Raw genomic sequence first — 12,011 nt, 5'->3', positions numbered from 1 at the left:
GAGTAGGGGAACAGCAAACAGCCAATAAAGCAGCCCGCCCGCTCGCCTGCCCGCCACAATGGACCTACCTGTGTACACTAGATGGATGTGATGGAATGTACTGTCGTCCCTACATTTCAAGAAGAAGTAAGAATTGCAGTTGCAACAAAGCCTTGCTTGCCTACAAAGAGAGCAGCAATTTGGATTTGTTACTATGTTACCTAGAAGAATAACAAACTGTGCAAGGATGGAGGTTGTAGGAGCAAGGAGAAGTTGTCTGTAAAGTTGGTGGATGCCTATTTTCCATTTTGCAGTCCCTTGTCTCCCTCTTGTGGCCTCCTGGAGGCAACTAGCTGTGCAAAAAAAAGACAGCCTGGCGGCCGGCTGTTGCAGTGTTGCCCTCTCAGGCAACACTGAGTGACTGACTGAGCCTCACCGTCTTATATAAAGTTCAGACGGAACTTTGCACGTGTCATAGTGGAGCCCTCAGGATTCCAGAGCCAGCTTTCTGACATCATAATGGGGCCTCAGAGATAAAAGCCTGGGCCCAGGCAGTGTTGGTCAGTGCTGCTCAGCAGGCAGCACTGGACTGGACTGGATTACAGCTGATACAAGGTGTGAAGGAACAAGGGGTGGCTGTGGGCATGCACTTGCTGCCGCTGCCAGTGTTTATCTGCATGGCAGCAGGGCATTTGGGCGTTGCCAGGAAGGCGTTTTTATGTAGATTCCTCCTCTTTCAGCACTGCATTGTGGTGCAAGCAAAAGAAGCAAATCCTGTCTGGCTTCCTCTCCGGCCTTTATTCACCTCCCGTGTAGCTGTGAGTGTGTGAGCCTGCAGGGCCCCATGGAATTGCCTAGAAGTAGGCTGAATCGCTGCAAGGGCTGAACAGCAGTATCGGGCAGGCTCGGGCAACGCGCGGCCCGTTCGGGTTATCGCTTCTCGGCCTTTTGGCTAAGATCAAGTGTAGTATCTGTTCTTATCAGTTTAATATCTGATACGTCCCCTATCTGGGGACCATATATTAAATGGATTTTTAGAACAGGGAGATGGAAATAGAGCTTGCTCTGTCCACTCCACGCATTGACCTGGTATTGCAGTATTTCCAGGACCGGTGCACCCTTTCCTTATGTGTTGACTAAAAGCAGATTCCAAAAGTGTTTTTTGTCTTTGCTATTGTTTCTGTCTTTCTGAAGGGATCTCCCCTTTTAATCCCATTATTTCAACACCTGTTGGACAATGCATGAGTGATAATGAGCTCATTGATTAAATGCAATTAATGAATAGATTGCCACCTCTTGTTGTGTGTCGTCTGTGTTTCTGTGTTTCCGGCATTTCACATTGGAACACCTCATTCACCTTCCTTGTCTTCTCTCCGCCCTCCCTTTTAGGTAAGTTAAAGAGCTGCACCTGAGCCAGCCACTGATTGATTGATTGATTGATTGATTGATTGATTGATTGATTGATTGATTGATTGATGCAGCACAACAGTCAAATAGTGGAGTGGAGTAGGGGAACAGCAAACAGCCAATAAAGCAGCCCGCCCGCTCGCCTGCCCGCCACAATGGACCTACCTGTGTACACTAGATGGATGTGATGGAATGTACTGTCGTCCCTACATTTCAAGAAGAAGTAAGAATTGCAGTTGCAACAAAGCCTTGCTTGCCTACAAAGAGAGCAGCAATTTGGATTTGTTACTATGTTACCTAGAAGAATAACAAACTGTGCAAGGATGGAGGTTGTAGGAGCAAGGAGAAGTTGTCTGTAAAGTTGGTGGATGCCTATTTTCCATTTTGCAGTCCCTTGTCTCCCTCTTGTGGCCTCCTGGAGGCAACTAGCTGTGCAAAAAAAAGACAGCCTGGCGGCCGGCTGTTGCAGTGTTGCCCTCTCAGGCAACACTGAGTGACTGACTGAGCCTCACCGTCTTATATAAAGTTCAGACGGAACTTTGCACGTGTCATAGTGGAGCCCTCAGGATTCCAGAGCCAGCTTTCTGACATCATAATGGGGCCTCAGAGATAAAAGCCTGGGCCCAGGCAGTGTTGGTCAGTGCTGCTCAGCAGGCAGCACTGGACTGGACTGGATTACAGCTGATACAAGGTGTGAAGGAACAAGGGGTGGCTGTGGGCATGCACTTGCTGCCGCTGCCAGTGTTTATCTGCATGGCAGCAGGGCATTTGGGCGTTGCCAGGAAGGCGTTTTTATGTAGATTCCTCCTCTTTCAGCACTGCATTGTGGTGCAAGCAAAAGAAGCAAATCCTGTCTGGCTTCTAGCTGTGAGTGTGTGAGCCTGCAGGGCCCCATGGAATTGCCTAGAAGTAGGCTGAATCGCTGCAAGGGCTGAACAGCAGTATCGGGCAGGCTCGGGCAACGCGCGGCCCGTTCGGGTTATCGCTTCTCGGCCTTTTGGCTAAGATCAAGTGTAGTATCTGTTCTTATCAGTTTAATATCTGATACGTCCCCTATCTGGGGACCATATATTAAATGGATTTTTAGAACAGGGAGATGGAAATAGAGCTTGCTCTGTCCACTCCACGCATTGACCTGGTATTGCAGTATTTCCAGGACCGGTGCACCCTTTCCTTATGTGTTGACTAAAAGCAGATTCCAAAAGTGTTTTTTGTCTTTGCTATTGTTTCTGTCTTTCTGAAGGGATCTCCCCTTTTAATCCCATTATTTCAACACCTGTTGGACAATGCATGAGTGATAATGAGCTCATTGATTAAATGCAATTAATGAATAGATTGCCACCTCTTGTTGTGTGTCGTCTGTGTTTCTGTGTTTCCGGCATTTCACATTGGAACACCTCATTCACCTTCCTTGTCTTCTCTCCGCCCTCCCTTTTAGGTAAGTTAAAGAGCTGCACCTGAGCCAGCCACTGATTGATTGATTGATTGATTGATTGATTGATTGATTGATTGATTGATTGATTGATGCAGCACAACAGTCAAATAGTGGAGTGGAGTAGGGGAACAGCAAACAGCCAATAAAGCAGCCCGCCCGCTCGCCTGCCCGCCACAATGGACCTACCTGTGTACACTAGATGGATGTGATGGAATGTACTGTCGTCCCTACATTTCAAGAAGAAGTAAGAATTGCAGTTGCAACAAAGCCTTGCTTGCCTACAAAGAGAGCAGCAATTTGGATTTGTTACTATGTTACCTAGAAGAATAACAAACTGTGCAAGGATGGAGGTTGTAGGAGCAAGGAGAAGTTGTCTGTAAAGTTGGTGGATGCCTATTTTCCATTTTGCAGTCCCTTGTCTCCCTCTTGTGGCCTCCTGGAGGCAACTAGCTGTGCAAAAAAAAGACAGCCTGGCGGCCGGCTGTTGCAGTGTTGCCCTCTCAGGCAACACTGAGTGACTGACTGAGCCTCACCGTCTTATATAAAGTTCAGACGGAACTTTGCACGTGTCATAGTGGAGCCCTCAGGATTCCAGAGCCAGCTTTCTGACATCATAATGGGGCCTCAGAGATAAAAGCCTGGGCCCAGGCAGTGTTGGTCAGTGCTGCTCAGCAGGCAGCACTGGACTGGACTGGATTACAGCTGATACAAGGTGTGAAGGAACAAGGGGTGGCTGTGGGCATGCACTTGCTGCCGCTGCCAGTGTTTATCTGCATGGCAGCAGGGCATTTGGGCGTTGCCAGGAAGGCGTTTTTATGTAGATTCCTCCTCTTTCAGCACTGCATTGTGGTGCAAGCAAAAGAAGCAAATCCTGTCTGGCTTCCTCTCCGGCCTTTATTCACCTCCCGTGTAGCTGTGAGTGTGTGAGCCTGCAGGGCCCCATGGAATTGCCTAGAAGTAGGCTGAATCGCTGCAAGGGCTGAACAGCAGTATCGGGCAGGCTCGGGCAACGCGCGGCCCGTTCGGGTTATCGCTTCTCGGCCTTTTGGCTAAGATCAAGTGTAGTATCTGTTCTTATCAGTTTAATATCTGATACGTCCCCTATCTGGGGACCATATATTAAATGGATTTTTAGAACAGGGAGATGGAAATAGAGCTTGCTCTGTCCATTCCACGCATTGACCTGGTATTGCAGTATTTCCAGGACCGGTGCACCCTTTCCTTATGTGTTGACTAAAAGCAGATTCCAAAAGTGTTTTTTGTCTTTGCTATTGTTTCTGTCTTTCTGAAGGGATCTCCCCTTTTAATCCCATTATTTCAACACCTGTTGGACAATGCATGAGTGATAATGAGCTCATTGATTAAATGCAATTAATGAATAGATTGCCACCTCTTGTTGTGTGTCGTCTGTGTTTCTGTGTTTCCGGCATTTCACATTGGAACACCTCATTCACCTTCCTTGTCTTCTCTCCGCCCTCCCTTTTAGGTAAGTTAAAGAGCTGCACCTGAGCCAGCCACTGATTGATTGATTGATTGATTGATTGATTGATTGATTGATTGATTGATTGATTGATTGATTGATGCAGCACAACAGTCAAATAGTGGAGTGGAGTAGGGGAACAGCAAACAGCCAATAAAGCAGCCCGCCCGCTCGCCTGCCCGCCACAATGGACCTACCTGTGTACACTAGATGGATGTGATGGAATGTACTGTCGTCCCTACATTTCAAGAAGAAGTAAGAATTGCAGTTGCAACAAAGCCTTGCTTGCCTACAAAGAGAGCAGCAATTTGGATTTGTTACTATGTTACCTAGAAGAATAACAAACTGTGCAAGGATGGAGGTTGTAGGAGCAAGGAGAAGTTGTCTGTAAAGTTGGTGGATGCCTATTTTCCATTTTGCAGTCCCTTGTCTCCCTCTTGTGGCCTCCTGGAGGCAACTAGCTGTGCAAAAAAAAGACAGCCTGGCGGCCGGCTGTTGCAGTGTTGCCCTCTCAGGCAACACTGAGTGACTGACTGAGCCTCACCGTCTTATATAAAGTTCAGACGGAACTTTGCACGTGTCATAGTGGAGCCCTCAGGATTCCAGAGCCAGCTTTCTGACATCATAATGGGGCCTCAGAGATAAAAGCCTGGGCCCAGGCAGTGTTGGTCAGTGCTGCTCAGCAGGCAGCACTGGACTGGACTGGATTACAGCTGATACAAGGTGTGAAGGAACAAGGGGTGGCTGTGGGCATGCACTTGCTGCCGCTGCCAGTGTTTATCTGCATGGCAGCAGGGCATTTGGGCGTTGCCAGGAAGGCGTTTTTATGTAGATTCCTCCTCTTTCAGCACTGCATTGTGGTGCAAGCAAAAGAAGCAAATCCTGTCTGGCTTCTAGCTGTGAGTGTGTGAGCCTGCAGGGCCCCATGGAATTGCCTAGAAGTAGGCTGAATCGCTGCAAGGGCTGAACAGCAGTATCGGGCAGGCTCGGGCAACGCGCGGCCCGTTCGGGTTATCGCTTCTCGGCCTTTTGGCTAAGATCAAGTGTAGTATCTGTTCTTATCAGTTTAATATCTGATACGTCCCCTATCTGGGGACCATATATTAAATGGATTTTTAGAACGGGGAGATGGAACTAGAGCTTGCTCTGTCCACTCCACGCATTGACCTGGTATTGCAGTATTTCCAGGACCGGTGCACCCTTTCCTTATGTGTTGACTAAAAGCAGATTCCAAAAGTGTTTTTTGTCTTTGCTATTGTTTCTGTCTTTCTGAAGGGATCTCCCCTTTTAATCCCATTATTTCAACACCTGTTGGACAATGCATGAGTGATAATGAGCTCATTGATTAAATGCAATTAATGAATAGATTGCCACCTCTTGTTGTGTGTCGTCTGTGTTTCTGTGTTTCCGGCATTTCACATTGGAACACCTCATTCACCTTCCTTGTCTTCTCTCCGCCCTCCCTTTTAGGTAAGTTAAAGAGCTGCACCTGAGCCAGCCACTGATTGATTGATTGATTGATTGATTGATTGATTGATTGATTGATGCAGCACAACAGTCAAATAGTGGAGTGGAGTAGGGGAACAGCAAACAGCCAATAAAGCAGCCCGCCCGCTCGCCTGCCCGCCACAATGGACCTACCTGTGTACACTAGATGGATGTGATGGAATGTACTGTCGTCCCTACATTTCAAGAAGAAGTAAGAATTGCAGTTGCAACAAAGCCTTGCTTGCCTACAAAGAGAGCAGCAATTTGGATTTGTTACTATGTTACCTAGAAGAATAACAAACTGTGCAAGGATGGAGGTTGTAGGAGCAAGGAGAAGTTGTCTGTAAAGTTGGTGGATGCCTATTTTCCATTTTGCAGTCCCTTGTCTCCCTCTTGTGGCCTCCTGGAGGCAACTAGCTGTGCAAAAAAAAGACAGCCTGGCGGCCGGCTGTTGCAGTGTTGCCCTCTCAGGCAACACTGAGTGACTGACTGAGCCTCACCGTCTTATATAAAGTTCAGACGGAACTTTGCACGTGTCATAGTGGAGCCCTCAGGATTCCAGAGCCAGCTTTCTGACATCATAATGGGGCCTCAGAGATAAAAGCCTGGGCCCAGGCAGTGTTGGTCAGTGCTGCTCAGCAGGCAGCACTGGACTGGACTGGATTACAGCTGATACAAGGTGTGAAGGAACAAGGGGTGGCTGTGGGCATGCACTTGCTGCCGCTGCCAGTGTTTATCTGCATGGCAGCAGGGCATTTGGGCGTTGCCAGGAAGGCGTTTTTATGTAGATTCCTCCTCTTTCAGCACTGCATTGTGGTGCAAGCAAAAGAAGCAAATCCTGTCTGGCTTCCTCTCCGGCCTTTATTCACCTCCCGTGTAGCTGTGAGTGTGTGAGCCTGCAGGGCCCCATGGAATTGCCTAGAAGTAGGCTGAATCGCTGCAAGGGCTGAACAGCAGTATCGGGCAGGCTCGGGCAACGCGCGGCCCGTTCGGGTTATCGCTTCTCGGCCTTTTGGCTAAGATCAAGTGTAGTATCTGTTCTTATCAGTTTAATATCTGATACGTCCCCTATCTGGGGACCATATATTAAATGGATTTTTAGAACAGGGAGATGGAAATAGAGCTTGCTCTGTCCACTCCACGCATTGACCTGGTATTGCAGTATTTCCAGGACCGGTGCACCCTTTCCTTATGTGTTGACTAAAAGCAGATTCCAAAAGTGTTTTTTGTCGATCTCCCCTTTTAATCCCATTATTTCAACACCTGTTGGACAATGCATGAGTGATAATGAGCTCATTGATTAAATGCAATTAATGAATAGATTGCCACCTCTTGTTGTGTGTCGTCTGTGTTTCTGTGTTTCCGGCATTTCACATTGGAACACCTCATTCACCTTCCTTGTCTTCTCTCCGCCCTCCCTTTTAGGTAAGTTAAAGAGCTGCACCTGAGCCAGCCACTGATTGATTGATTGATTGATTGATTGATTGATTGATTGATTGATTGATTGATTGATTGATGCAGCACAACAGTCAAATAGTGGAGTGGAGTAGGGGAACAGCAAACAGCCAATAAAGCAGCCCGCCCGCTCGCCTGCCCGCCACAATGGACCTACCTGTGTACACTAGATGGATGTGATGGAATGTACTGTCGTCCCTACATTTCAAGAAGAAGTAAGAATTGCAGTTGCAACAAAGCCTTGCTTGCCTACAAAGAGAGCAGCAATTTGGATTTGTTACTATGTTACCTAGAAGAATAACAAACTGTGCAAGGATGGAGGTTGTAGGAGCAAGGAGAAGTTGTCTGTAAAGTTGGTGGATGCCTATTTTCCATTTTGCAGTCCCTTGTCTCCCTCTTGTGGCCTCCTGGAGGCAACTAGCTGTGCAAAAAAAAGACAGCCTGGCGGCCGGCTGTTGCAGTGTTGCCCTCTCAGGCAACACTGAGTGACTGACTGAGCCTCACCGTCTTATATAAAGTTCAGACGGAACTTTGCACGTGTCATAGTGGAGCCCTCAGGATTCCAGAGCCAGCTTTCTGACATCATAATGGGGCCTCAGAGATAAAAGCCTGGGCCCAGGCAGTGTTGGTCAGTGCTGCTCAGCAGGCAGCACTGGACTGGACTGGATTACAGCTGATACAAGGTGTGAAGGAACAAGGGGTGGCTGTGGGCATGCACTTGCTGCCGCTGCCAGTGTTTATCTGCATGGCAGCAGGGCATTTGGGCGTTGCCAGGAAGGCGTTTTTATGTAGATTCCTCCTCTTTCAGCACTGCATTGTGGTGCAAGCAAAAGAAGCAAATCCTGTCTGGCTTCCTCTCCGGCCTTTATTCACCTCCCGTGTAGCTGTGAGTGTGTGAGCCTGCAGGGCCCCATGGAATTGCCTAGAAGTAGGCTGAATCGCTGCAAGGGCTGAACAGCAGTATCGGGCAGGCTCGGGCAACGCGCGGCCCGTTCGGGTTATCGCTTCTCGGCCTTTTGGCTAAGATCAAGTGTAGTATCTGTTCTTATCAGTTTAATATCTGATACGTCCCCTATCTGGGGACCATATATTAAATGGATTTTTAGAACAGGGAGATGGAAATAGAGCTTGCTCTGTCCACTCCACGCATTGACCTGGTATTGCAGTATTTCCAGGACCGGTGCACCCTTTCCTTATGTGTTGACTAAAAGCAGATTCCAAAAGTGTTTTTTGTCTTTGCTATTGTTTCTGTCTTTCTGAAGGGATCTCCCCTTTTAATCCCATTATTTCAACACCTGTTGGACAATGCATGAGTGATAATGAGCTCATTGATTAAATGCAATTAATGAATAGATTGCCACCTCTTGTTGTGTGTCGTCTGTGTTTCTGTGTTTCCGGCATTTCACATTGGAACACCTCATTCACCTTCCTTGTCTTCTCTCCGCCCTCCCTTTTAGGTAAGTTAAAGAGCTGCACCTGAGCCAGCCACTGATTGATTGATTGATTGATTGATTGATTGATTGATTGATTGATTGATTGATTGATTGATGCAGCACAACAGTCAAATAGTGGAGTGGAGTAGGGGAACAGCAAACAGCCAATAAAGCAGCCCGCCCGCTCGCCTGCCCGCCACAATGGACCTACCTGTGTACACTAGATGGATGTGATGGAATGTACTGTCGTCCCTACATTTCAAGAAGAAGTAAGAATTGCAGTTGCAACAAAGCCTTGCTTGCCTACAAAGAGAGCAGCAATTTGGATTTGTTACTATGTTACCTAGAAGAATAACAAACTGTGCAAGGATGGAGGTTGTAGGAGCAAGGAGAAGTTGTCTGTAAAGTTGGTGGATGCCTATTTTCCATTTTGCAGTCCCTTGTCTCCCTCTTGTGGCCTCCTGGAGGCAACTAGCTGTGCAAAAAAAAGACAGCCTGGCGGCCGGCTGTTGCAGTGTTGCCCTCTCAGGCAACACTGAGTGACTGACTGAGCCTCACCGTCTTATATAAAGTTCAGACGGAACTTTGCACGTGTCATAGTGGAGCCCTCAGGATTCCAGAGCCAGCTTTCTGACATCATAATGGGGCCTCAGAGATAAAAGCCTGGGCCCAGGCAGTGTTGGTCAGTGCTGCTCAGCAGGCAGCACTGGACTGGACTGGATTACAGCTGATACAAGGTGTGAAGGAACAAGGGGTGGCTGTGGGCATGCACTTGCTGCCGCTGCCAGTGTTTATCTGCATGGCAGCAGGGCATTTGGGCGTTGCCAGGAAGGCGTTTTTATGTAGATTCCTCCTCTTTCAGCACTGCATTGTGGTGCAAGCAAAAGAAGCAAATCCTGTCTGGCTTCCTCTCCGGCCTTTATTCACCTCCCGTGTAGCTGTGAGTGTGTGAGCCTGCAGGGCCCCATGGAATTGCCTAGAAGTAGGCTGAATCGCTGCAAGGGCTGAACAGCAGTATCGGGCAGGCTCGGGCAACGCGCGGCCCGTTCGGGTTATCGCTTCTCGGCCTTTTGGCTAAGATCAAGTGTAGTATCTGTTCTTATCAGTTTAATATCTGATACGTCCCCTATCTGGGGACCATATATTAAATGGATTTTTAGAACAGGGAGATGGAAATAGAGCTTGCTCTGTCCACTCCACGCATTGACCTGGTATTGCAGTATTTCCAGGACCGGTGCACCCTTTCCTTATGTGTTGACTAAAAGCAGATTCCAAAAGTGTTTTTTGTCTTTGCTATTGTTTCTGTCTTTCTGAAGGGATCTCCCCTTTTAATCCCATTATTTCAACACCTGTTGGACAATGCATGAGTGATAATGAGCTCATTGATTAAATGCAATTAATGAATAGATTGCCACCTCTTGTTGTGTGTCGTCTGTGTTTCTGTGTTTCCGGCATTTCACATTGGAACACCTCATTCACCTTCCTTGTCTTCTCTCCGCCCTCCCTTTTAGGTAAGTTAAAGAGCTGCACCTGAGCCAGCCACTGATTGATTGATTGATTGATTGATTGATTGATTGATTGATTGATTGATGCAGCACAACAGTCAAATAGTGGAGTGGAGTAGGGGAACAGCAAACAGCCAATAAAGCAGCCCGCCCGCTCGCCTGCCCGCCACAATGGACCTACCTGTGTACACTAGATGGATGTGATGGAATGTACTGTCGTCCCTACATTTCAAGAAGAAGTAAGAATTGCAGTTGCAACAAAGCCTTGCTTGCCTACAAAGAGAGCAGCAATTTGGATTTGTTACTATGTTACCTAGAAGAATAACAAACTGTGCAAGGATGGAGGTTGTAGGAGCAAGGAGAAGTTGTCTGTAAAGTTGGTGGATGCCTATTTTCCATTTTGCAGTCCCTTGTCTCCCTCTTGTGGCCTCCTGGAGGCAACTAGCTGTGCAAAAAAAAGACAGCCTGGCGGCCGGCTGTTGCAGTGTTGCCCTCTCAGGCAACACTGAGTGACTGACTGAGCCTCACCGTCTTATATAAAGTTCAGACGGAACTTTGCACGTGTCATAGTGGAGCCCTCAGGATTCCAGAGCCAGCTTTCTGACATCATAATGGGGCCTCAGAGATAAAAGCCTGGGCCCAGGCAGTGTTGGTCAGTGCTGCTCAGCAGGCAGCACTGGACTGGACTGGATTACAGCTGATACAAGGTGTGAAGGAACAAGGGGTGGCTGTGGGCATGCACTTGCTGCCGCTGCCAGTGTTTATCTGCATGGCAGCAGGGCATTTGGGCGTTGCCAGGAAGGCGTTTTTATGTAGATTCCTCCTCTTTCAGCACTGCATTGTGGTGCAAGCAAAAGAAGCAAATCCTGTCTGGCTTCCTCTCCGGCCTTTATTCACCTCCCGTGTAGCTGTGAGTGTGTGAGCCTGCAGGGCCCCATGGAATTGCCTAGAAGTAGGCTGAATCGCTGCAAGGGCTGAACAGCAGTATCGGGCAGGCTCGGGCAACGCGCGGCCCGTTCGGGTTATCGCTTCTCGGCCTTTTGGCTAAGATCAAGTGTAGTATCTGTTCTTATCAGTTTAATATCTGATACGTCCCCTATCTGGGGACCATATATTAAATGGATTTTTAGAACAGGGAGATGGAAATAGAGCTTGCTCTGTCCACTCCACGCATTGACCTGGTATTGCAGTATTTCCAGGACCGGTGCACCCTTTCCTTATGTGTTGACTAAAAGCAGATTCCAAAAGTGTTTTTTGTCTTTGCTATTGTTTCTGTCTTTCTGAAGGGATCTCCCCTTTTAATCCCATTATTTCAACACCTGTTGGACAATGCATGAGTGATAATGAGCTCATTGATTAAATGCAATTAATGAATAGATTGCCACCTCTTGTTGTGTGTCGTCTGTGTTTCTGTGTTTCCGGCATTTCACATTGGAACACCTCATTCACCTTCCTTGTCTTCTCTCCGCCCTCCCTTTTAGGTAAGTTAAAGAGCTGCACCTGAGCCAGCCACTGATTGATTGATTGATTGATTGATTGATTGATTGATGCAGCACAACAGTCAAATAGTGGAGTGGAGTAGGGGAACAGCAAACAGCCAATAAAGCAGCCCGCCCGCTCGCCTGCCCGCCACAATGGACCTACCTGTGTACACTAGATGGATGTGATGGAATGTACTGTCGTCCCTACATTTCAAGAAGAAGTAAGAATTGCAGTTGCAACAAAGCCTTGCTTGCCTACAAAGAGAGCAGCAATTTGGATTTGTTACTATGTTACCTAGAAGAATAACAAACTGTGCAAGGATGGAGGTTGTAGGAGCAAGGAGAAGT

The 12,011-nt window shown here is 47.7% G+C and overlaps 8 non-coding genes across 8 annotated transcripts; all 8 read left to right on the top strand.

Moving 5' to 3' along the window:
* Positions 1 to 911: 911 nt before the first annotated feature.
* On the top strand, positions 912 to 1,102 carry LOC142700016 (U2 spliceosomal RNA). Its single transcript, XR_012866477.1, has one exon. It is a non-coding gene; the product is annotated as a U2 spliceosomal RNA (small nuclear RNA).
* Positions 1,103 to 2,367: 1,265 nt separating this feature from the next.
* Positions 2,368 to 2,558, top strand: LOC142700015 (U2 spliceosomal RNA). The gene has a single exon (XR_012866476.1). It is a non-coding gene; the product is annotated as a U2 spliceosomal RNA (small nuclear RNA).
* A 1,292-nt stretch (positions 2,559 to 3,850) lies between these two features.
* On the top strand, positions 3,851 to 4,041 carry LOC142700017 (U2 spliceosomal RNA). Its single transcript, XR_012866478.1, has one exon. It is a non-coding gene; the product is annotated as a U2 spliceosomal RNA (small nuclear RNA).
* Positions 4,042 to 5,314: 1,273 nt separating this feature from the next.
* On the top strand, positions 5,315 to 5,505 carry LOC142699997 (U2 spliceosomal RNA). The gene has a single exon (XR_012866459.1). It is a non-coding gene; the product is annotated as a U2 spliceosomal RNA (small nuclear RNA).
* Positions 5,506 to 6,785: 1,280 nt separating this feature from the next.
* Positions 6,786 to 6,976, top strand: LOC142700014 (U2 spliceosomal RNA). Its single transcript, XR_012866475.1, has one exon. It is a non-coding gene; the product is annotated as a U2 spliceosomal RNA (small nuclear RNA).
* Positions 6,977 to 8,244: 1,268 nt separating this feature from the next.
* LOC142700013 (U2 spliceosomal RNA) lies at positions 8,245 to 8,435 on the top strand. Its single transcript, XR_012866474.1, has one exon. It is a non-coding gene; the product is annotated as a U2 spliceosomal RNA (small nuclear RNA).
* A 1,296-nt stretch (positions 8,436 to 9,731) lies between these two features.
* LOC142700012 (U2 spliceosomal RNA) lies at positions 9,732 to 9,922 on the top strand. Its single transcript, XR_012866473.1, has one exon. It is a non-coding gene; the product is annotated as a U2 spliceosomal RNA (small nuclear RNA).
* Positions 9,923 to 11,206: 1,284 nt separating this feature from the next.
* On the top strand, positions 11,207 to 11,397 carry LOC142700011 (U2 spliceosomal RNA). Its single transcript, XR_012866472.1, has one exon. It is a non-coding gene; the product is annotated as a U2 spliceosomal RNA (small nuclear RNA).
* Positions 11,398 to 12,011: the final 614 nt, after the last annotated feature.

Source organism: Rhinoderma darwinii, unplaced genomic scaffold (assembly GCF_050947455.1).
Source record: "Rhinoderma darwinii isolate aRhiDar2 unplaced genomic scaffold, aRhiDar2.hap1 Scaffold_1766, whole genome shotgun sequence".
NCBI classification, from domain to species: Eukaryota; Metazoa; Chordata; class Amphibia; order Anura; family Rhinodermatidae; genus Rhinoderma; species Rhinoderma darwinii.
The sequence above is the reverse complement of the archived record's forward strand: the minus strand, read 5'-3'. Positions and strand labels throughout refer to the sequence as shown.